The sequence below is a fragment of the Hyperolius riggenbachi genome, chromosome 1 (genome assembly GCF_040937935.1).
Source record: "Hyperolius riggenbachi isolate aHypRig1 chromosome 1, aHypRig1.pri, whole genome shotgun sequence".
Lineage (NCBI taxonomy): Eukaryota > Metazoa > Chordata > Amphibia > Anura > Hyperoliidae > Hyperolius > Hyperolius riggenbachi.
Window position 1 is genome coordinate 623,199,358 of NC_090646.1, and position 24,825 is coordinate 623,224,182.

The 24,825-nt window shown below is 46.4% G+C and overlaps 1 protein-coding gene across 5 annotated transcripts in view; it reads left to right on the forward strand.

The window, feature by feature from the left end:
- The first annotated feature begins 12,270 nt into the window (after positions 1-12,270).
- The window catches only part of GHR (growth hormone receptor), a 496,455-nt gene continuing 483,900 nt past the window's right edge, over positions 12,271-24,825 (forward strand). For all 5 annotated transcript variants that reach the window (XM_068251067.1, XM_068251022.1, XM_068251070.1 and 2 more), the window contains exon 1: positions 12,271-12,497. The gene's annotated coding sequence lies outside the window, so the exon portion shown is untranslated. The remainder of the gene's footprint in view (positions 12,498-24,825) is intronic.

Genomic DNA, 24,825 nt, shown 5'->3' on the forward strand with positions numbered 1-24,825 from the left:
GGGTAGGGGCAGGTGGCATTGCTCAAGAGTGCCTACATCTGAGGGCCCCATCATGAAAATGTTGCTATGGGGGCCACAATTTCTAGCTACGCCACTGCGGTGCAGCCCTGCTTGTACATGGACAGGAGTGTGGTTATGATGAGAACATATTCCACGAGGTCTTGTTGAATATGTTCAGAGGTTCTCAGTGCTAGATCGATGGGCACCAGGAGGATGAGGGAGGCCTCTGGAGGCTTCCCACTACTGAGGTAAGTATTCAATCTCATATCTTTTTTTTTTTTTGCCTCAGGTCCTCTGTATCCTCCACCAACTCACACCTGACCCAGGTCAGGTCAGCGTTTGCTTAAAGAGACACTGAAGGGAAAAAAAAATATGATATAGTGAATTGGTTGTGTACTATAAATAATTACTAGAAGATTAGCAGCAAAGAAAATATGCTCATATTTTTAATTTCAGGTATATAGTGTTTTTTCTAACATTGCATCATTCTATAATATGTGCAGATTACACAACACTCAGCATTCAAAATGAGTCTTTCAGAGCAGTCTGTGAAGTAATGACCTCTCCTCTAGCAGAGAAAAAGTAAATAGTCCAGGAACAGTTGAGATAATAAAAGTCAGATAACAGCCCTCTCCACGACTAACTTAGTCGGAGAGCTTAATGGCTTGTTTGCATAGAGATAACAACTGGAGTTTCTCAACTCTTCCTGTACTGGAAACAATTACACTGATGTATCTGATCTTAATGTTTTATTTCTTAGCTGTACTACACATACAAATCATAATATCATCATTTTTTTCCGCTTCAGTGTCTCTTTAAAGGATACCAGAGGTGAAAATAAACTAATGAAATAAACAATTATATATATCTTCCTTCTCCTTAAAATGACTTTTTAAGATATCCCACAGTTTATTTTATATTTAAATCTACTTTTCAAGTTTTTACTGTTGTATTGTTTTTGCTCAATGACACATTCATTGAAGTATGCTAGAGCTAAAATCTATGAACTATTGGCCATTTTTATCTCTTTCCTGCTCTCCAAAAGTCATTTTCTGCTAGGAAAGTGTATTATAGTTGTACTTTATTATCGGTGAGGGTCACACTGTAGTCTGACTCAGTCCTGACCCATACAGGAACTGCCACTTACATACCTGTTGTTTAACTCTTTCAGGCAGAGAAAGAAAAAAGGAACACAGCATAGTTATTTGTGTGCTAGGCACTATACATACCCATGTCTATCTCATGTCACATGTCACCTCGGGTATCCTGATAAGATCTGCACTGGAGTAAGAAGCTGTGTATCGGCTGTCACCTCCGTACATTTCCTAATAAATCCCAAGAAACCATACCACCCGGAATCCTCGCTCTTCCCAGGAGACCCTCTTGTCCTCTAGCTTGGTCACCTCTTCTCACTCTCGCATCCAGGACTTCTCACAAGCATCACTTCTGCTTTGGAACGCTCTCTCAGAGCCTGTCTGCCAATGTTATGCTCTGAGCTTGGAAACCTTCAAACGTACTCTCAAAACACACCTGTTCAGACAAGTCTGTAATTTGCTGTAGGTCGCAGTAGAAGCTCACTGCCTCATTCTCTATCCCTGTGTCTCCTTCTCTAATGTCTTCAACCTATTACCCTCTAGATTGTAAGCTTGGAAGGGCAGGGACCCCCTCCTATTGTTTCTTATTGTGCTGTAAGTTATCATATGAACATGTACCAGTATTGGTGATGTCTCAAACCACACAATAACTATGTATGTATCTGTACTTGCTGGATGTCCTTTAGCTTGTAAGCTCGCAAGGTCAGGGCTCTCTCACCCTTTTGTGTCTTGGAATTTTTTACACATTTATTCATATTCATTTTGCCACTGTTATTACCAGTAGAGATGACCCGAACCTCCGATTTTAGGTTCGCAAACCCGGTTCGCGAGCCTACCGCGGAAGGTTCGGTTCACGCGAACTTTCGCGAACCGCGATAGACTTCAATGGGGAGGCGAACTTTGAAAACTAGAAACATTTATGCTGGCCACAAAAGTGATGGAAAAAGATGTTTCAAGGGGTCTAACACCTGGAGGGGGGCATGGCGGAGTGGGATACATGCCAAAAGTCCCGGGGAAAAATCTGGATGTGACGCAAAGCAGCATTTTAAGGGCAGAAATGACATTGAATGCTAAATTGCAGGCCTAAAGTGCTTTAAAACATCTTGCATGTGTATACATCAATCAGGGAGTGTAATTAGTGTACTGCTTCACACTGACGCACCAAACTCACTGTGTAACGCACCGCAAACAGCTGTTTGCATAGTGACGGCCGTGCTGGACTGGTGCGCACCATGGCGAGATTGCTCTTCCTCAGTGATTATATCAGGTAATGTCTGACTGCCTTATCAACTTTCAATGGTTCTTTCTCTACCATTGTTAAAGCTTACATCTATTAATTATGTAAATACTTGTTCTGCTTGCTGTTCAGTACCTGCATCGAGAATCTGTTATGGAGGGCAAGTCTGTCATTGCGAGTGACCAGGGGTAACGGCCGGGGAATCCTGGTTTGATTCCGGTCCGGAGTGGGAGCCTAAGAAACGGCTACCACCACACATCCAAGGAAGGCAGCAGGCAGGCATGCACGTCCTGAGGTAGTGACCAAAAATAACAATACAGGAGGACTTTCGAGGCCCTGCTGTAAATGTGAAATGAATCAACTTTAAATTCTTTAACGAGAATCTGTTATGGAGGGCAAGTCTGATGGTGCCTTCACTGCGACTCACCAGGTTGGTCACCTCCTCAAGGGGGAGAGAATCTGTTATGAAGGGCAAGTCTGCCATTGTGGGTGACCACGGGTAATGGCCGGGGATTAAGGGTTCTATTCCGGTCCGGAGTGGGAGCCTAAGAAACGGCTACCACCACACATCCAAGGAAGGCAGCAGGCATGGCATACACGTCCCGAGGTAGTGACCAAAAATAACAATACAGGAGGACTTTTGAGGCCCTGCTGTATATGTGAAATGAATCAACAGGTAGGTAGGTATCAGGGGCGTACCTAGAAAGCCCCGGGCCCCCCTGCAAACAAAAATTCCAGGCCCCCCCTCCCCTCCCCCAGGGCCCGCTCAGGGACTTTTTGGGGGCAGGAGGGGTCGCAGCATAAGAGGAGAGCTGTGGCCGCAGATCGGTAGGGAGGGGGGAAATTCCTCCCCCCCCCTCCCTCACCTCGGGCTCTCCTCTTAGCGCTCCCCTCCTGCAATCATTGGTGGTGCTCGTGGCAGCCGCGGCGGCGGCAGGAATGCTGTGCACATACCTCCTTCTGGCCGGAGGTCTCCGATCACTAAGAGCTTCATAGAACTTCCTGTTTGCACAGGAAGTTCCATAAAGCACTTAGTGATCGGAGACCAGCTAGAAGGAGGTATGTGCTCAGCTTGCCTGCCGCCGCCGCCGTTGCTGCCACGAGCACCACCAATGATTGCAGGAGGGGGAGCGCTAAGAGGAGAGCCCGAGGTGAGGGGGGGGGGAGGAATTTCCCCCCTCCCCACCGATCTGCGGCCACAGCTCTCCTCTTATGCTGCGACCCCTCCTGCCCCCAAAAAGTCCCCGAGCGGGCCCCCCTGCGACAGCAGGGGCCGCATCCCCTATTGTTACGCCACTGGTAGGTATATGCAGTAATGTATTACAATGTGCACCTGTCACACAGACAGGTAGTGGAAAGGCACAGTGACACTAAATGCGCTCAGTTAGGTAGGTGGGTGCACTGCGAACAACAGGTAGGTAGGTATATGCAGTAATGGGTATTACAATGTGCAGCTGCCTGTCACACAGGTAGACAGTCACTGAATGTGCTGGGCCTGGCAGTGGCACACACACATTATGAATTAGCAAGGCTGTCTATGCAACACAAGTGTCAGTGGGACACACAGAAAAAAAAAATAGACGAGAACAAGATTAGCTCTCAAAAGAGCGGTTGTGAGGTGCTGTTTTAGCAATAAGAAACAGCCAGGAGCAAGCTAACAAGCCTACTAGAGACTAAATCTGGCCACTAACGGTCCAATTTCTAGCGAAAAATCGTTTGAGCGATCAGAAATTCTGATCGGATTGGTTGTAAATAATCTCCATTGGTGGACACAATCGATTATTATGTCGCCCGAATGAATTTTCGTCGAATGAAAATTTGGATTTTCTTGGTGGTCGTGATAGATAGGAAGCAATAATTGGTTAGTTGATGGTGTAGTGAACAATTTTTCGTCCGATCAGAATTTCTGATCGCTCGAACGATTTTTCGCTAGAAATTGGACCGTTAGTGGCGAGCTTTACTAATCTTTCCCTATGAGAGTCTGCCAGCAGCTGTCCCTTCTCTCACTACTGCAGGCACATGAGTGTGTGTAATGGCCGGCGCTTCCTGCCTTTTATAGGGGGGAGGGGGAGTGGCTCCAGGAGTGAGTGTAGCCTGATTGGCTACAATGTGCCTGCTGACTGTGATGTAGAGGGTCAAAGTTAACCCTAATGGTGCACTATGGGGTGAACCGAACTTCCGGAAAAGTTCCCGGTTCGCCGCGATTGCGAACCATGGAAGTTCGCCAGGAACCGTTCGCTGGCGAACCGTTACGGCCATTTCTAATTACCGGTTGTGTACTATGTACCGTTTCTGTATTTTGTACCAACTCTGTATTTTGTGTATTGGTGTATACCATTGTCTGTATTGTTTTGTACCCCATGTTTGTTTCTTACTTTGTACAGCGCCACGGAATATGTTGGCGATTTATAAATAAATCTATATATATAAAATCGGATGTATGTATGTATGTGTGTATGTGCCGCGATCACGCGAAAACAGCTTGACCGATTTGAACGAAACTTGGTACACAGATCCCTTACTACCTGGGATGATATGTTCTGGGGGTCTCGCGGCCCCCCTGCACACCTGGGCGGAGCTACAAACAGCAAATCAGATTTCACCCATTCAAGTCAATGGAAAAAATGTAAAAGGCTGCCATTCTCACAGTAATCAAGCAAGAGTCCCCACACTTGGCACAGTTGGTCACTTGGTGACCGAGGTTACGAATCCAGGAAAAGTGGGAGGAGCATAACACAGCCAATCAAATTTCAGCCATTCATTTTAAATGGAAAAATGTAAACTGCAGCCATTCTTAGACTGTTAATCGCAAGGTTCTCAAACTTGCCACAGTTGGTCACTGGGTGAATGCGATTAAGATTCAAGAAAGTGGGTGGAGCCTACTACAGCCAATCAAAATTCACCTATTGATTTTCAAGGGGAATATTAAAACTGCTGCCATTCTTACACTGTTAGTTACCATATCTGCAAAACAATCTGACATAGCGTAACCTGCTTTCTTTGCATATAACTACACCCACATCAACCGTGTCAATGGTGAGATAGTGCCCGTGCAAAACTCCCTCCACCTCTAATAACAGAGCAGCTCACCAAATGATGACCACCAATCTACAGGTGGGATTCAAGCTCAGCATGTGGTACTCAGGGGCTCATCAGTAATCCACATCCATGATATCATAAAAAAGGCCTTTATTCCTCAATAAAAAACATAAAAAACTTCATTGCGTAACATCCAACTGTCATATAAACAGTGGAACAGTGGAAGCCGGACAGCCCTGCCGTTGTGATATGCCTACTTTTCCTCTGGAGCTTGTAAGTTCATAGAGGGCGCGAGAGGCGCAGTGTGTTTTATATGACAGTTGGATGTTACGCAATGAAGTTTTTTATGTTTTTTATTGAGGAATAAAGGCCTTTTTTATGATATCATGGATGTGGATTACTGATGAGCCCCTGAGTACCACATGCTGAGCTTGAATCCCACCTGTAGATTGGTGGTCATCAGGGCCGGGCCGAGGCATAGGCTGGAGAGGCTCCAGCCTCAGGGCGCAGTGTAGAAGGGGGCGCACAATTCATTCAGCTGTCATTCCTAATTGTGTACGAAGCAGAAAGAAATAGGAAAAGGACATACATAGCAGTGACTGCAAGCCAGATAACTAGATATTAAGGTGTTGGGGAGGTTGTGGGCCCTGTGGCCCTCTTAGTCTAATAGCAATCAGTGTGTGACAGCTGGGGTGGGAGGGATGGAGGGGCGCACTTTGGTGTCTCAGCCTTGGGTGCTGGAGGACCTTGTCCCTGCTCTGGTCATCATTTGGTGAGCTGCTCTGTTATTAGAGGTGGAGGGAGTTTTGCACGGGCACTATCTCACCATTGACACGGTTGATGTGGGTGTAGTTATATGCAAAGAAAGCAGGTTACGCTATGTCAGATTGTTTTGCAGATATGGTAGCGCGCAGTGGATGTTACTGATGTAAAAACACTTCTAGAGGATTCAACACAGCGCACTCCAACCATTGCTCTGGACCTAAGGACATTTATGTGTATTGTGTTTAGTGATATTATTGTAGTAACGACATATTAATTGTCTTCATTGTGGTGGCGCAGCATTTTTTCAGTAACTGTTACACTGTTAGTGGCAGAGGCTTCAAGCCTGGTACAGTTGGTCATTGGATGACTGGGGTCAAAATCCACTAAAGGGGCGGGGCCACAAACAGCCAATCAGATTTCCTTGCTGGATAAACTGCTTCCATTCACACATTTTTGATGCCAGGAACCTGAAAGCTCACAAACTTGGTCATTGAGTGACTGTGTGTCAAGGTTACAAAAAGTGGGCGGAGCCAAAAATAAAGTTCACTAGGAAAATATAAACTGCAGCCATTCTTACACTGTTTCTGGCAGGGTTCTCAAACTTTGCACAGTTGGTCACTGGGTGAATGGGATGAATATTCAAGAGAGTGGGTGGAGCCTACAACAGCCAATTAAAATTCACCTGTTGATTTTCAAAGGGAATATTTACATTGCTGCCATTCTTACACTGTTAATAGCAGATGCTTCAAACCTGGTACTGTTAGTCACTGGGTGACTGGGGTTCAAATTTGGAAAGGGGGCGGAGCCACAAACAGCCAATCAGATATGTTTAATTTCAATGGGAATATACAAGTAATTGATACCAAAAGCCCAAAGCTCATAAACTTGATCATTGAGTGACTGTATGTTAAGGTTAGAAAAAGTGGGCGGAGCCAACAACTACATTTTATTCCAGGGGAAAATATAAACTGCAGCCATTCTTACACTGTTAATGACGGGGTTCCCAAACTTGACACAGTGGGCCACTGGGTGACTGGGATTAATATTCAGAAATGTGGGTGGAGCCAACAACAGCCAATCAAATTTCACCTATTGATTTTCAAGGGGAATATTTACATTGCTATTATTCTTACACTGTTAATGGCAGAGGCCTCTTAGCTGATAGGTGACTGGGGTCCAAATTCACTAAAGGGGGCGGAGCCACAAACAGCTAATCAGATTTGTTAGATTGATTTCAGCCATTCTGTTATTGGCAGGGTTCTCAAACGTGACACAGTTGGTCAATGGATGAATGGGATTAATATTCAGGAAAGTGGGTGGAACCTACAACAGCCAATCAAAATTCACCTATTGATTTTTAAGGGAAATATTGAAACTGCTGCTACTCTTACACTAATAATGGCAGAAGCCTCAAACCAGCTACAGTCGGTCATGAAGTGGCTGGGGTTCAAATGCACTTAAGGGGTGGAGCCACAAACAGCCAATCAGATTACTTTACTGGATAAACTGCTTCCATTCACACAATTTTGATGGAAGAAACCCAAAAGCTTAAAACTTGGTCACTGGGATTTTCTGGGATTAATATTCAAAAAAGTGGGTGGAGCCTAAAAAGAAAATCAAAATTCACCTTTTGATTTTCAAGGGGAATATTTAAATTGCTTCCATTCTTGCACTGTTAGTGGCACAAGCCTCAAACCTGGTACAGTTGGTCATTGGGTCACTGGGGTTCAAATTCAGAAAAGGAGTGGAGCTACAAACAGCCAATCAGATTTGTTTCATCTCACTGGCAAATTACAAATTATTGAAGCCAAGGACCCCAGAGCTCACAAACTTGGTCATTGAGTGACTGTGTGTCAAGGTTACAAAAATTGGGCGGAGCCAAAAACAAATTTCACTAGGAAAATATAAACTGCAGCCATTCTTACACTGTTAATGGCAGGGTTCTCAAACTTTGCCCAGATGGTCACTGGGTGACTGAGATTAATATTATGGGAAGTGGGTGGAGCCTATAATAGCCAATCAAAATTCACCTGTTGATTTTCAAGGGGAATTTTTAAATTTGCTTACATTTTTGCTCTATTAATAGCAGATGCCTCAAACCTGCTACAGTTGGTCATTGGGTGACTGGGGTTCAAATGCCGGAGAGGGGCAGAGCCACAAACAGCCAATCTGATTTGTTTAATTTCTATGGGAATATACAAATTATTGATGACAAAGACCCCAAAGCTCACAAACTTGGTCATTGAGTATTTGTGTGTTAGGGTTAGAAAAAGTGTCCGGAGCTAACACCAGCCAAATACATACCCGGGTAATGCCGATTCATCAGCTATTATTCATAAAAGTGGATGGAGCCTACAAAAGCCAATCAGAATTAATCTATTGATTTTGAAGGGGAATATTTCATTACTGCCATTCTTGCACTGTTAATGGCACAAGCCCCAAACTGGGTACAGTTATTTATTGGGTGACTGGGGTTCAAATGTAGAAAAGGGGTGGAGACACAAACAGCCCATCAGATTTGTTTCATTTCAACGCAAATTATTGATGCCAAAGACTGCAAAGCTCACAAATTTGGTCACTGAGTAATTAAGTAATTGTCTGTTACTGTTACAAAAAGTGGACATAGCCAACACCAGCCAAATACATACACAGGCAATGCCGGGTCATCAGTGGACGGAGACAAATACAAATTTCACTGGGAAAATGTAAACTGCAGCCATTCTTACACTGTTAACGGTACGGTTCTCAAACTTTGCACAGTTGGTCACTGGGTGACTGGGATTAATATTCATAAAAGAGGGTGGAGCCTACAAAAGCCAATCCAAATTCATTTATTGCTTTTCAAGGGGAATATTCAATTGCTGCCATTCTTGCATTGTTAAGGACACAAGCTTAAAACCTGCTACAGTTGGTCATTTGGTGACTGGGGTTCAAAATCAAAAGAGGGTGGAGCCACAGCCAATCAGATCTGTTTCATTTCACTGCAAATTATTGATGCCAAACAATGCAAAGCTCACAAACTAGGTCATTGAGTCATTGTGTGTTAGGGTTAGAAAAGTGGGCGGAGCCAACACCAACCAAATACATAACCGGGCAACGCCGGGCAATCAGCTAGTCAATAATAATAATAAAAAATAATACTAATTATACAGAGTTTTGAACATCTAAATTATCTATGCTCCCAAATATTTGTTTTGGACAGTGCTACGGAAAGATGTTGCAACCAGTGGCGTAGCTAAGGAGCTGTGGGCCCTGATGCAAGTTTTACAATGTATGCATTGCCGCTCACCTGTCTCGCTGCCACCGCACGTCCCGCCGCTCGATCCCTTCCACAGCCTGGAGGCCAGCAGAAGCATGGCTCTCCATAGGCTGCAACAGGCCAATTCTGCCTAGCAACAGGGAGAATTTTCATTGGTTCAACATGAATGCTAAGGATTCCCATTGGTCTATTGCAGCCCAATGGAGACCCCATGCTTCTGTCGGCCTCCGAGCTCTTCAGAATGGACCATGCGGTGGTGATGGACGGCGGGACGCGTGAGTATGACGTTACAACAGCAACGGGATGCGGCCAAAACAAGCGACGTGGATGCGGCGACTAGCCTAGTGAGAGCGGACAGAGTCTATTCTCATAGGCTTGCATTGCTCCTGTTTCCTGTCCAGTCCGGGAAAAAGTGTAAAATCCGGACTGGACGTGTTTCTGCATGAGTGGAAACAGGTCCTATTTTTAACATAGGATCCGCTTGCTGCATTTCTGCAGAGCTTTAAAAATATATCCCAGGGATAAAAAAAAAAAGACGACTGTGAACCGGCCCTTACCAATGTCTTATCTTAACCGCCCCCCTCCCAATGCCTAACACTTAAAAACAATTTCCCCACACCTAACCTTAACCACCCCCTTATGTCAAACCCTTAAAAACACCCCCATGATTACAATGACCACATAGGGGGCACAGGAACAACCAGTCATTACACCAGGGGTATATCTGGGTAATATAGCGCCTATGGCAAACACTAAAAATTGCCCCCCCCCCAACCTCCTCCCCATCAGTCCACCTTGTCCCATAATATCAGCTTCTTTTCTTGCAATGATACAAGTCTCCCCGGTATAGGTTGCTAGAGTGAGGCTGTATTTCCACTTGTGCGGTGGGAATCGTCGCGGGAAAAATTCGCATTCGGATACGAATTTCGCATGCGGGTCTATGCGAATTTTCATGCAAATTTTTATGCGAATTCGCATGGATGACGATGTATGCGAATGTAACCATGGCAGTGCTGGTGTTATTTTCCATTGTTTCTATGCGAATTTGCATGCGAATTAGCATGAAAATTCACATACCCAAACCACATGCGAATTTCCTATTAAATACATTGTATGCGATTCGCATAGCGGTATGCGGTATGCGAATTCTGATGGCTCTGCCATGCGAATTTTTTCTGCACAGAAAAACGCAAAGAAATCCTGACAAGTGGAAACAGTCCCATTCACTTGTATTGCTATGCGAATTTGCATGCGAAAAACGCATGCAAATTCGCGATAGTGGAAACGGGCCCTTAGACCCCAAGTAAAAGTAACTAGAGGCAGCACCATAGTATAGGTAGCCAGAGGTAGTTCAACCAGTATAAGTAGATCCCAGTTTAAGTTGCCCTCACAGTATATGTAGTTAGAGATGTCTCCCCAGTATAAGTAGCCTTCTTTAGAATAAGTGGTAAGAGGTATCCCCCAATATAAGTAGCCCCCCAGTATAGGTAATGAAAGGTTCCCCTCAGTATAAGTAACCCCCTCCAGTATAGGTTTGGCAGGTGTCTCCCAGTATAAGTAGACCCCCCAGTATAGGTAGTGAAAGATGTCCTCCAGCATAAGAGCAGGTACAAATGCCTGAGAGCCGCATCCCTCAGTATGGTGGTGGAGCATGAGGGAAGAGGAGGGAGCCATGGCGAGCACATGGTGCTGTGGCGCCCCTGGCACAAGCCATGCCTGCACCTCTCTAGATAAGCCTCTGCATTACACTGATTTTGTCAGTGTGAGGCCCAGGGCACACCAAAAACCTCTAGCAGATCTGCAAAACGCTAGAAGTTTTTGAAGCAGATTTCAGAGCGATTCTAGGCATGTATAGAGAGGTTTTCTAAAGCGTTTTTTTGGAGCGTTTTTGTGTAGCAGATTACAAATATTGTTACAGTAAGGGCCCATTCACATTTGCTGATCGCAAAACGCTAGCCATTTTGCTAGCGTTTTGCTCTGGCGTTTTTTGGCGATTAACGCCTAAAAATCACCATTCACACCTGGCGATTATTTAGCTATCACGTTTTACGATCGCCTGGAAACCGCCTGAAAATGGTGCAGGCTACGCATTTGCGTTTAGCGTTTTTGGGCAATTTGCGGCGATTAGTGCAAATCGCCCAAATGAGAACGGGCCCATAGACTTTTATAACCCTAGCGCTTTGAAAAGCGCTAGCGTTTGAGAGTTTTGCCGAAATCGCCGGCAAAACGCTCAAGTGTGAATGGGCCCTAAAGCTGTTTCTAAACAGCTACTGTAACAAAAACGCTGAGAAAACCGCTCTGATCTAGCATTTTTCTGAGCGGTTTTCCACTTTCCTATACTTTAACATTGAGGCAGAAACGCCTCAGAAATCTAAAAAATGCTGCAGCCCCCGAGTTTGCGTTTGTGGAAAAAACGAACCCGCTCTGGTGTGCACCATCCCATTCACTTTCATTAGCCAAGCGGTTTTCCCCCTGCAAGCGTTTTAAAAGCCGCTCCAGAACCGCTCTGGTGTGCACCAGCCCTATATTAGTACATTCTTAACTTGCTGCAAGTGACAAGATCATTTCTAATAGCATCAAAAAATATTTAATTATCCAACTTTATTAACAGCCATTTCATAGCGAAGGTGGACGTTTTCTGAAAACCACCATTACTTTTATTTGGTGAGATTGCAACTATATACAGTACAAGTCAGAGCAGAAAACCTCTCAGCAACTTTGCCCTACAGCACTTGGAGAGTCAATACAGCACTTGTGTATCTCCTGCAGGTCTTCCGGGCTGCAGTACCCCCTGCCTTCCTCTGGAGGGCGCCTGGAGGCTCCGCAGCCAAGTGACACGCACCAGGCTGCTGCTTCCCCACTAGTAAGTAACAGGCTGGCAAGCAGGAGCCGAGCCTCGTAGCCTCACCCTGAGCGCAGCAGCAGCGGCAGCAGCAGGAGTTCGGGACGGGAGCGCTGCACTGGCCGCAGCCCGGATAAGCCTGCAGGGAGAGCAGCACGTCCCGGCTGACAGCTGACCCCGGAGCCCGCTGATCAGCACAACTGCCTGCAGCCCTCCAGAACCTGCAGCCCGGAGCCAGCCAGGCGTACAGCTGTGCACAGGGTAGGTTGGCAGAGAAGCTTGCACTCTTCCTGCCATGCATGCGCTTTCCTGTGGATGGGATGTGATCTGGAGTGTATGGAGGGGGGACAAGGAAGGGGGGATCCGGAGCTGCAGGCTGGGAAGGATAGCCAGCTACTTTCACATTCTCTGCCTGAGCTCCTGATATCCATGGCTGAAGTTACACTGCCAGGAAACTTTCTCCTGCGGTCAGTGGAGGGATCAGATACTTCTAAGTTGTTATGGGACTTAGCTGGGAGCTGTGACCTCCTCTGCTGTGACATGAGAGCTGGAGTACTTCATTGCCAAGTTATAGACAGTCTGAATGGAGTGCAGAAGGGTGCAGGATATTCTGTCCCTGAGCACCAGCCTGGACTGGGAATGTTATGACTGGTACTCACCATGCTATTTCCTGTCAGATCGACTGGTCGAATCGATCATTTCTGACAGGTCCAAACAGATTTTCCAATCGCTTCTGCACAAAATTGATCGGAAACCTGATTGGAGCAGTCGGCAATTATCGTTGCGACCTGTTGAATTCATGGGAAATTGCATCAGGCATTACATACAGGACCTTTCACTTGGTACACACACTGTCAGATTGACAGATGAATCGATTATTTCCGACAGCCCCAATCTGATTTCCGATCATTTTTCTGATCGATTACACACGATACAATTTTCCGTCAGATTGATGGTCGAATCGATTATTTCCAACAGGCCAGATTTGATTCCCGATCATTCTTCTGAACGATCACACACAATTAAATTTTCGGTCAGATTGACAGTCGAATCGATTATTTATGACAGGTCCGATCTAATTTCTGATCGTTTTTTTCTGATAGATTTTGTATAGAAGGGATTGGAAAATCGATCAGATAAACAATCGGAAATCAGATCGAACTTATCAGAAATAATCGATTCAGCTGTCAATCTGACGAAGAATTGCATGGTGTGTACCAGGCATTATAAGGAATGACTTGGGAGATTGTCATAACTTTATTGCTAGAGAGAGCTATGTACACACGGAGAAATGTCATAGTTTGCTCCAATATCTTCCATATGTTGTTTAATGATCTATGAATGGCGGTCAGAAATTCCCGATCAGCGACAATCTTGGGCATTTTTGAAAGACCATCTTGATGGGTCACTTTTGGCAAATAATCGTTTTTCTGAAGACAGTGTGTGCAGCAACAGTTAGACTGGTGTGTCCATGAAATGCGCTGAAAAGGCGGAATCGCGTAGCGTTTTCGAACGCATCATCTTCCCCCAATGCTCTATCCGTTTCATCACATCCTGCACCATTTAACGATCTTATTGTTCAAATATCGTTAAACCATTGTTGCCGTCCACCGCGTCTATCATTTAACATCCTGTGTTCTCGATCGTTCCCAACGGTCTTTTGTCATTCATGCATCGTTCCTTTCAAATGATGATGATCTTCCAGTGTCTATGAACCTCAGTCACCGAGGTTATTGCAAAAGCAAATTGTTATTATTTCTTAATACCCTCCAGAAATTTAGTTCTCATATTTGGTAGCTGTTTATATTTACGCCAAATACTCAACATAAAAGACAGATAACATTTATATTGCGCTTTTCTCCTGGTGGACTCAAAGCGCCAGAGCTGCAGCCACTAGGACGCGCTCTATAGGCAGTAGCAGTGTTAGGGAGTCTCGCCCAAGGTCTCCTTACTGAATAGGTGCTGGCTTACTGAACAAGTGAACCAGAGACGAATCACCCTCATGTATTTTACCAAATATATCAGTGGGAACTTTAGAGAAAACACCTACCCTGCTCTCTGTTTCATTCTTCACTGCTCAGTCTGCTTGTTAACAGCCCTGATAAAATCCCTAACTGAGCATTCAGTCTGGCTTTGCTCAGGAATCATTATAGCTGAGTCATTATAGCAGAGCCAGAAGGGGGTAGGCTTGGGCTTGAAAAGACATCAGAGAAGACAGACTCAGCTATAATGATTCCTGAGCAAAGCCAGACTGAATGCTCAGTTTGGGATTTTAACAGGGCTGGTAACAAGCAAGCTGAGCAGTGAAGAATGAAACAGAGAGCAGGGTAGGTTTTTTCTCTGATGTTCCCACTGATATATATGGTAAAATACATGAGGGTGCTTCGTCTCTGGTTCACTTTAACTAGGACACAAAGTGTTAAACATTTTTTGCATATATTTTGCAAATGTAGCAGAAACAAGTGGTGGTAGTAATAATGATCATAATATTTTTTTTGTTTTTTGTATTTACAACAATACCTATTTGGAGTAAGTTTTAGCAATTAACTACATTTTTTTTATATAATGATAATATTGATAGTAGTTATAATAATAATAATTATTATTATTATTACTTTTATATTCTACCCATGCATACAAAAGCACCGCAAGCTGATTTGGGCGCGGAGTTTAAAGCGTAACTCTTAAAACGTAACCCTTAACCCCTCCCCCGCCTAACTTACCATTAAATACCGGGGGCGCCGGGGCTACCTGCTATGTGAAGTGCAGAGGTATTCACATCTTTCTCTGGATTATGCAGTGTATATGTGTTGTGTATGAAGGGTGATACTTTTCACATATGATTTTGGTGCTTGCATTTTTTGATGCAGTTTTTATGCACTTGCGTTAAAACAATGATGCAGAGTTCTCCTTTAAAGGAAGCTTGAAGTGAGAGGAACATGGAAGGGGCCATTCCTGCTGGTTTCTATAACACCTTTTGAGGTACTAACCCCATAACCAGTATACAAGTCAGCATGACAGCCAGATACTTTTTCAAAGGGAACCCGAGGTGAGAGGGATATGGAAGCTGACATGTTTATTCACCCTTTTTAGGTGCAGCTTTAGTATGAGAGATTTGTACCTAAAATCATACGAAAATTAAAAAACAACTAAATAGTGAATGAGGCCTACAGATCAGTGAAGTTGAATTATTCTAACCAGTAAAAAGAGAATTGGAGAAAAGTGGCACAGTTGCCCAGAGCAACCAGAGTTTTTTGTTTTGTTTTTGTTTTTGTTTTCATCTGGTACCTGAAACCTGATTGGCTGCTTTGGGTCACTGCTTCACTTGTCTTCCAGCTATTCTTGAAGCTGTCTTGATAAATTAGTATGTGTAAGGCTAAATCACACTTCTTGCATCTTGGGGCTCTTTTCCACTGGAAACTGCGATCAGTGTGGCAAGCATGCTGCAGTGAGCTCGGGGTTTTCTCTATTTACACTGAACACATTTCTAGCTGCTATTTTCGCTTGTAAGAAACATTATAGGCCAATCGCAAACGCACAAAAAATGCAGCGTATTTGCAATTGGCCAAATATCGAAGCGCACCGGCGGAAAAAAACACCACTATAAATCGTGGTGCCCTTTTTCGGCCAATGAACCACGATTACCTTTGTTAATCGTGGTGCCCTTGCAATCTGCAAATCGTGTGTAATCCAAAAAACGCAATTGAAATGCAGCCAGTGAAAAGGGCCCTACAAGTGAGATTTTAGGCCCTCGAATATGCTTTTAAAGGAAATCTCCACTACACCTGTTGGTGAGGGGGCTAGTCCATGACCTGCACTGTTCTGGACACATGGGACTGTAGGTAGCACCCAGGAACTTGATCATATAATTACTTTATTGGCTAACTGTACAAGATTTCCTTGCAAGCTTTTGAAACTTTAAGGCCGGTTTCACACTGTTTTTTAAATTTTATTTTTTCTTTTTTGCGGCACGATCCGGGGGTCGCATTGCACCGCAATGGCAAAAACATCCTTCTACTGCGCCTGCGTAGTAGAGCGGACCCAACTGAGATCGGCTATTTCCGCCTATTTCCAAGCCGAGAGCCGCAACAGTGCCCCCCCACCCCCCCACTAGAAGAGGGAGAGGTAAATATTGCACAGCCTGTCAAATTGTCAGCTGTGCATTCAGTGGGCTGCAGCGAGACCGCAGTGGGACACAGGAGGATGGGGGAAGCTTCGATAGGGTCCAGAGGCTTCCTCCTACCGAGGTGAGGACCCCCCAGGGGAATTTTTTTTTTTTTATTACAGGGAATAACGTGCCCCAAATAGATACTTACCTCAGTAGAAGGAAACCTCTACTTCCTCGCCTCCACTGATCTAGTGCTGGGACCATGAACCTCTTCGACAAGGGCTTGCGTAGCCGCACACTTGTCCGGGAATGAGCGCAGCCACACTGCGCAGCAGCACGTAGCCATTAGGTTTGGCATTTCCCGCCGAGCCTGAGGGAATTTATGAAACTGCCAGGGCTGTGGAGTCTGAGCAATTTTGGGTACCTGGAATCGGAGTTGGAATCGGATGATTTTTGTTAGGACTCCACAGCCCTGGCTACTGCACAGGCATTTCACACCTGTGCAGCAGAGCAAACCCAATTGGGCGAGGCTATTTCCCCTGCAGCCCAAGGGAGAGGATGGCCTGTGCTGGATCCCTAAAGTAAATATCACCTCGTGCTGCAGGTGCTACTGCTCCTGCACGCTTGTTCAGCAGGAGCCATGGCTGGATGAGGATACACAGGAGGATGAGGATACACAGGAGGATGAGGAAGCCTCATTAGGATCCAGTGGCTTCCCCCTCCCGAGGTAAATACCCCCCCGGGGGCACTTGTACAGTTAGGGCATGTACACACTGCTGCGCTTGTGCTCCGCTTTTCAAATCGCATGCGTTTTTTAATAGAAAGGTCTTTTGAAAAATCATGAAAATCATAAAGACCTGTACACTGGTGCGATGCGCTTTTTCTATCCTCATAAAGGCTTGCGCTGTGTTTTTAAAATCGCAAGGTCTTTTGAAAAATAATGAAAATCATGATGACCTGTACACAATGGTGCGATGCATTTTTAGAAAAACGCAATCGCAGTGCCTGCTGTGCTTTTTTTTAAGCGCAGCGCTTGAAAAACACATGAAAAAATGCAACGCAATGCGATTCCATTGTGTTTTTCAGAAATCAAACTAGAAAAAAAACATAGGATTCTTTAGCCAATCAGCAATTACAAGAAAAACGCAAACACATCAAAAACGCAGGCAAAAGCGCATGCGTTTTTAAAAACGCATACAATGTGTTTTTAAAACTACATGCATTTGCGATTTTTGCTTGCGTTTTTCAGTGTGTACAGGCCCGTAATTAAAGGTATCCCCTAAAGAACAAGGGGCTTGATTCACTAATCTGCGCTGCTACAGTCAGGTGACAGTCAGGCTATTGGGCCAATCAAAGTGCAGGACTATCGTACTTTGAGGCTACCGGACCCGCCGGCCACCAGGGCGGGTTCAGTGGAGTGCTCGTTAAGTAAAACGAAGCGCTCTTTAAACTATCTGAGCCTTCTGTACTTTAACTGCGCACTCTATGGCTGCATAGCATGCGCATGGGCATTATAACACTCCCTGCTGTCACTAAGCTGCACTGCTTTAGCAGCGCAACTTAGTGAATCAAGACCATTTTCTGTTATGTCACAGGTCTGAGGACACCCTCGTTTAAAGGTACTCCGAGCACCTGTCATAGGCATGCCTTTAAGCCAGACGATTTCCAACAAAGTTGTGCTATGACCCCTCTGGAGGAGCCTCTTGCAATGGCCATGTGTGTCATTTCCTCTTCCTGCTTCATTCAGTGATGGGTGCACTTCTCTAACAGAGAAGACATGGGTGACCCAGAAGTTATAACATAGCCAAGATTGCAGCCGCGATTTTTAAATTGAAATCGAACGAAAACTATTTGTGTAGAACGGCATATCAAGGAAGCAAATGAAAGAGGAGAGCACAAGCTACAGAAAGGTATGCATCTTTAAGTGCAGTACTGGTCGGAGTCTTAAAGGGGAACTGAAGAGAGAGGTATATGGAGGATGCCATGTTTATTTCCTTTTAAGCAAAACCAGTTGCCTGGCAGCCCTGCTGATCCTCTGCCTCTAATACTATTAGCCATAGCCCCTGAACAAGCATGCAGCAGATCAGGTTTTTTAGACTTTAAAGTCAGATCTGACAAGACTAGCTGCATGCTTGTTTCTGGTGTTATTCAGATACTACTGCAGAGAAATAGACCAGCAGGGCTGCCAGGCAACTGGTATTGATTAATAGGAAATCAATATGGCAGCCTCCGTATACCTCTTACTTCAGTTCCCCTTTAAAGGCATGCCCATGAGAGGTGCTCGGAGTCCCTTTAAGTTCAGACTAAACTACACAGAAGACTTCATTGGGTTTCTAGTGTTGTTAGTTTTCCTTATTTGAAGCACATTCTGATTTTAATGTTTTGTAAACGAGAGAGCTGGCAGGACAGTAATATGAAGCTGATGACCGCAAAAAATACTCCAATATTTACATCAATTCTTACGAAACCACACAGCTTTATTTTAATACTAGCAGGCGTTGTATGTGTTAATAGACTGATGTTGTGTAGTGTAAAGTACGATCACTGACCTCCAAGAAATGCTGGGCTTTGTAGTTGGCCAGCAGTATACAGGGCCGATGTGGGATTTAATGTAGCGCTGCTGTACTGCTGGGATATTTGTAATTTCATGCCTCTGGGCTATTTAGTCGTATGATCTCATCTGCAAACATTGATTAATTTGATTACTCGTGGCAGGAGATTAAAATCATCCATGTGGTTAAGTCCTAAGGTTACAGTTTCATGTGAGATCTGGAATCGTGCTGCTAGTCGGTATCAACCATGAATCTCGTATATCTCCTACTGTGCGGCTGGCTGGACTGAGGGAATACAGAGTGTAGTGACAGATAGTGCTTATAGATGAGGAAGTGTTGGCTGCTTATAGGTTACTTGCATTCTGTGTGTCTGTGTATTTCTGACTGGCAGTCTATGTGGAGGTGCTCCTATGACTGACAGGCTATGTGGAGGTGCTCCTATGACTGACAGGCTATGCGGAGCTGCTCCTATGACTGACAGGCTATGTGGAGGTGCTCCTATGACTGACAGTCTATGTGGAGGTGCTCCTATGACTGACAGTCTATGTGGAGGTGCTCCTATGACTGACAGGCTATGTGGAGGTGCTCCTATGACTGACGGTTATGTGGAGGTGCTCCTATGACTGACAGTCTATGTGGAGGTGCTCCTATGACTGACAGGCAATGTGGAGGTGCTCCTATGACTGACAGGCAATGTGGAGGTGCTCCTATGACTGACAGGCTATGTGGAGGTGCTCTTATGACTGATACGCTATGTGGAGTTGCTCCTATGACTGACAGTCTATGTGTAGGTGCTCCTATGACTGACAGGCTATGTGGAGCTGCTCCTATGACTGACAGGCTATGTGGAGGTGCTCCTATGACTGACACGCTATGTGGAGGTGCTCCTATGACTGACAGGCTATGTGGAGGTGCTCCTATGGCTGACAGTCTATGTGGAGGTGCTCCTATGACTGACAGGCTATGCGGAGCTGCTCCTATGACTGACAGTTATGTGGAGGTGCTCCTATGACTGACAGTCTATGTGGAGGTGCTCCTATGACTGACACGCTATGTGGAGGTGCTCCTATGACTGACAGTCTATGTGTAGGTGCTCCTATGACCGACAGGCTATGTGGAGCTGCTCCTATGACTGACAGTCTATGTGGAGGTGCTCCTATGACTGACAGTCTATGTGGAGGTGCTCCTATGACTGACAGTCTATGTGGAGGTGCTCCTATGACTGACAGTCTATGTGGAGGTGCTCCTATGACTGACAGGCAATGTGGAGGTGCTCCTATGACTGACAGGCAATGTGGAGGTGCTCCTATGACTGACAGGCTATGTGGAGGTGCTCCTATGACTGACAGGCAATGTGGAGGTGCTCCTATGACTGACAGGCAATGTGGAGGTGCTCCTATGACTGACAGGCAATGTGGAGGTGCTCCTAAGACTGACAGGCTATGTGGAGGTGCTCCTATGACTGACAGGCTATGTGGAGGTGCTCCTATGACTGACAGGCTATGTGGAGGTGCTCCTATGACTGACAGGCTATGTGGAGGTGCTCCTATGACTGACAGGCTATGTGGAGGTGCTCCTATGACTGACAGGCTATGTGGAGGTGCTCCTATGACTGACAGGCTATGTGGAGGTGCTCCTATGACTGACAGGCTATGTGGAGGTGCTCCTATGACTGACAGTCTATGTGGAGGTGCTCCTATGACTGACAGGCTATGTGGAGGTGCTCCTATGACTGACACTCTATGGGCTCAATTCACAAAGCCATGATAACTCTTATCACGGTTGCGCTAGCATATTGTGCACGCTACAACGCGCGTAATGGTTTTTGTGCGCAATCACGAATTTTTGCGCAAACCGCAACCGGTTTCACGCGAACATTTTCGATTGCGCACGGAAAAACATGGCTTTGTGAACCTTGCCCTATGTGTAGGTGCTCCTATGACTGACAGGCTATGTGGAGGTTCTCCTATGACTGACAGGCAATGTGGAGGTGCTCCTATGACTGACAGGCAATGTGGAGGTGCTCCTATGACTGACAGGCTATGTGGAGGTGCTCCTATGACTGACAGGCTATGTGGAGGTGCTCCTATGACTGACAGGCTATGTGGAGGTGCTCCTATGACTGACAGGCTATGTGGAGGTGCTCCTATGACTGACAGGCTATGTGTAGGTTCTCCTGTGACTGACAGGCTATGTGTAGGTTCTCCTATGACTTGACATTCTTTTTGTAGGTGCTCCCTGTGTATAGGGCCTGCACTGGCTCCCTGTGTATAGGGGCTGCACTGACTGGCTCCCTGTGTATAGGGGCTGCACTGACTCCCTGTGTATAGGGGCTGCACTGACTGGCTCCCTGTGTATAGGGGCTGCACTGACTCCCTGTGTATATGGGCTGCACTGACTCCCTGTGTATAGTGGCTGCACTGACTCCCTGTGTATAGTGGCTGCACTGACTCCCTGTGTATAGTGGCTGCACTGACTCCCTGTGTATAGTGGCTGCACTGACTCCCTGTGTATAGTGGCTGCACTGACTCCCTGTGTATAGGGGCTGCACTGACACCCTGTGTATAGGGGCTGCACTGACACCCTGTGTATTGGGGCTGCACTGACTGGCTCCCTGTGTATAGGGGCTGCACTGACACCCTGTGTATAGGGGCTGCACTGACTGGCTCCCTGTGTATAGGGGCTGCACGGGCCCCCTGTGTATAGGTGCTGCACTGACTCCCTGTGTATAGGGGCTGCACGGACCCCTTGTGTATAGGTGCTGCACTGACTCCCTGTGTATAGGTGCTGCACTGACCCCCTGTGTATAGGTGCTGCACTGACTCCCTGTGTGTAGGTGCTGCACTGACTCCCTGTGTGTAGGTGCTGCACTGACTCCCTGTGTGTAGGTGCTGCACTGACTCCCTGTGTATAGGTGCTGCACGGACTCCCTGTGTATAGGTGCTGCACTGACCCCCTGTGTATAGGTGCTGCACTGACCCCCTGTGTATAGGTGCTGCACTGACCCCCTGTGTATAGGTGCTGCACTGACCCCCTGTGTATAGGTGCTGCACGGACCCCCTGTGTATAGGTGCTGCACTGACTCCCTGTGTATAGGTGCTGCACTGACTCCCTGTGTATAGGTGCTGCACTGACACCCTGTGTATAGGTGCTGCACTGACTCCCTGTGTATAGGTGCTGCACTGACTCCCTGTGTATAGCTGCTGCACTGACACCCTGTGTATAGGTGCTGCACTGACTCCCTGTGTATAGGTGCTGCACTGACTCCCTGTGTATAGCTGCTGCACTGACCCCCTGTGTATAGGTGCTGCACTGACTCCCTGTGTATAGGGGCTGCACTGACTTCCTGTGTATAGGGGCTGCACTGGCTCCCTGTGTATAGGGGCTGCACTGACTCCCTGTGTATAGGTGCTGCACTGAGTGACCCCCTGTGTATAGGTGCTGCACAGACCCCCTGTGTATAGCTGCTGCACTGACACCCTGTGTATAGGTGCTGCACTGACTCCCTGTGTATAGGTGCTGCACTGACTCCCTGTGTATAGGTGCTGCACTGACTCCCTGTGTATAGCTGCTGCACTGACACCCTGTGTATAGGTGCTGCACTGACTCCCTGTGTATAGGTGCTGCACTGACTCCCTGTGTATAGCTGCTGCACTGACCCCCTGTGTATAGGTGCTGCACTGACTCCCTGTGTATAGGGGCTGCACTGACTTCCTGTGTATAGGGGCTGCACTGGCTCCCTGTGTATAGGGGCTGCACTGATTCCCTGTGTATAGGTGCTGCACTGAGTGACCCCCTGTGTATAGGTGCTGCACGGACCCCCTGTGTATAGGTGCTGCACTGACTCCCTGTGTATAGGTGCTGCACTGACTCCCTGTGTATAGGTGCTGCACTGACACCCTGTGTATAGGTGCTGCACTGACTCCCTGTGTATAGGTGCTGCACTGACTCCCTGTGTATAGCTGCTGCACTGACCCCCTGTGTATAGGTGCTGCACTGACTCCCTGTGTATAGGGGCTGCACTGACTTCCTGTGTATAGGGGCTGCACTGGCTCCCTGTGTATAGGGGCTGCACTGACTCCCTGTGTATAGGTGCTGCACTGAGTGACCCCCTGTGTATGGCTGCTGCACTGACCCCCTGTGTATAGGTGCTGTACTGACTCCCTGTGTGTAGGTGCTGCACTGACTCCCTGTGTGTAGGTGCTGCACTGACTCCCTGTGTGTAGGTGCTGCACTGACTCCCTGTGTATAGGTGCTGCACTGACTCCCTGTGTATAGGTGCTGCACTGACTCCCTGTGTGTAGGTGCTGCACTGACTCCCTGTGTATAGGTGCGGCACTGACTCCCTGTGTATAGGTGCTGCACTGACTCCCTGTGTATAGGTGCGGCACTGACTCCCTGTGTATAGGTGCTGCACTGACCCCCTGTGTATAGGGGCTGTACTGACTCCCTGTGTATAGGTGCGGCACTGACTCCCTGTGTATAGGTGCGGCACTGACTCCCTGTGTATAGGTGCGGCACTGACTCCCTGTGTGTAGGTGCTGCACTGACTCCCTGTGTATAGGTGCGGCACTGACTCCCTGTGTATAGGTGCGGCACTGGCTCCCTGTGTATAGGTGCGGCACTGGCTCCCTGTGTATAGGTGCTGCACTGACTCCCTGTGTGTAGGTGCTGCACTGAGTGACCCCCTGTGTATGGCTGCTGCACTGACCCCCTGTGTGTAGGTGCTGCACTGAGTGACCCCCTGTGTAGGTGCTGCACTGACTCCCTGTGTATAGGTGCTGCACTGACTCCCTGTGTATAGGTGCTGTACTGACCCCCTGTGTATAGGTGCTGCACTGACTCCCTGTGTATAGGTGCTGCACTGACTCCCTGTGTATAGGTGCTGCACTGACTTCCTGTGTATAGGTGCTGCACTGACTTCCTGTGTATAGGTGCTGCACTGACTCCCCGTGTGTAGGTGCTGCACTGAGTGACCCCCTGTGTGTGGCTTGCTGCACTGACTTCCTTCCTTCTGCTATTATTATGATATAATGGTGTCAGCTGATCACCCTCCTCGGTCTACTTATATGAACATAGAGCAAAGGATAGTGTACACATATTGACAGATCGTACGTTGATTTGTGTATGCTATTTATGACCGTGTATTTTCTGTGCACTCCCTTCTCACTCACACCCGTCTCATCCGTCTCTCCTCTTGCTTCTCCCCCTTTATACCCTCTCTGTAAGGTTTTCCTTATCAGGACGTAAGAATGATAATCAAACAATACACGTGATCCTTCTCAAGTCTTGAAAAGATGTAAATACAACCTGCGATGTACTCAGCACATGACATATTACCCTGTGTCATTATTTGTTAAGGAATGACTGCCAAAATTTAGGAGCAGTGTGTGAAAAATGAAGCTTAGCAAAACCTTAGGACATGTTAGGCGGCCACACACGATACAATAAAATGATCTGATTTTACAGCAATTAGATAAAAACGATCAGATCTCCCAAAAAAAGAAAGCTTTTTTTTTTTCATTCGACTGAAAAATCCGATCGGATTTCCCATTTTGTTTGATTTTTATCGATCCGGAATGCCAGATATTTTTCTTCAATCTTTCTAAAGATTGTATGGTGTGTGTTAGATTGTCAATTTATTAATACACACACCCTAGCAATTTTCCAATCATTTTTATAATAATTGGGGAAAAATTTAACATACGTGTGTGGTACATTGGTCATATTGTTGAAATGTTACTAGCAGTAAATTGAACAGATATTTAAAAAATTGTATGGTGTGTGGCCACCTTAAAGTGAACCTAAAGCCTAGAAAAAAAAATGAGATTAACTCACCTGGGGCTTCCCTCAGCCCCCTGCAGCCGATCGGTGCCCTCGCAGCTCCGGTCCGATGCTTCTGGACCCGCCGGCGAACACTTCCGGTTTG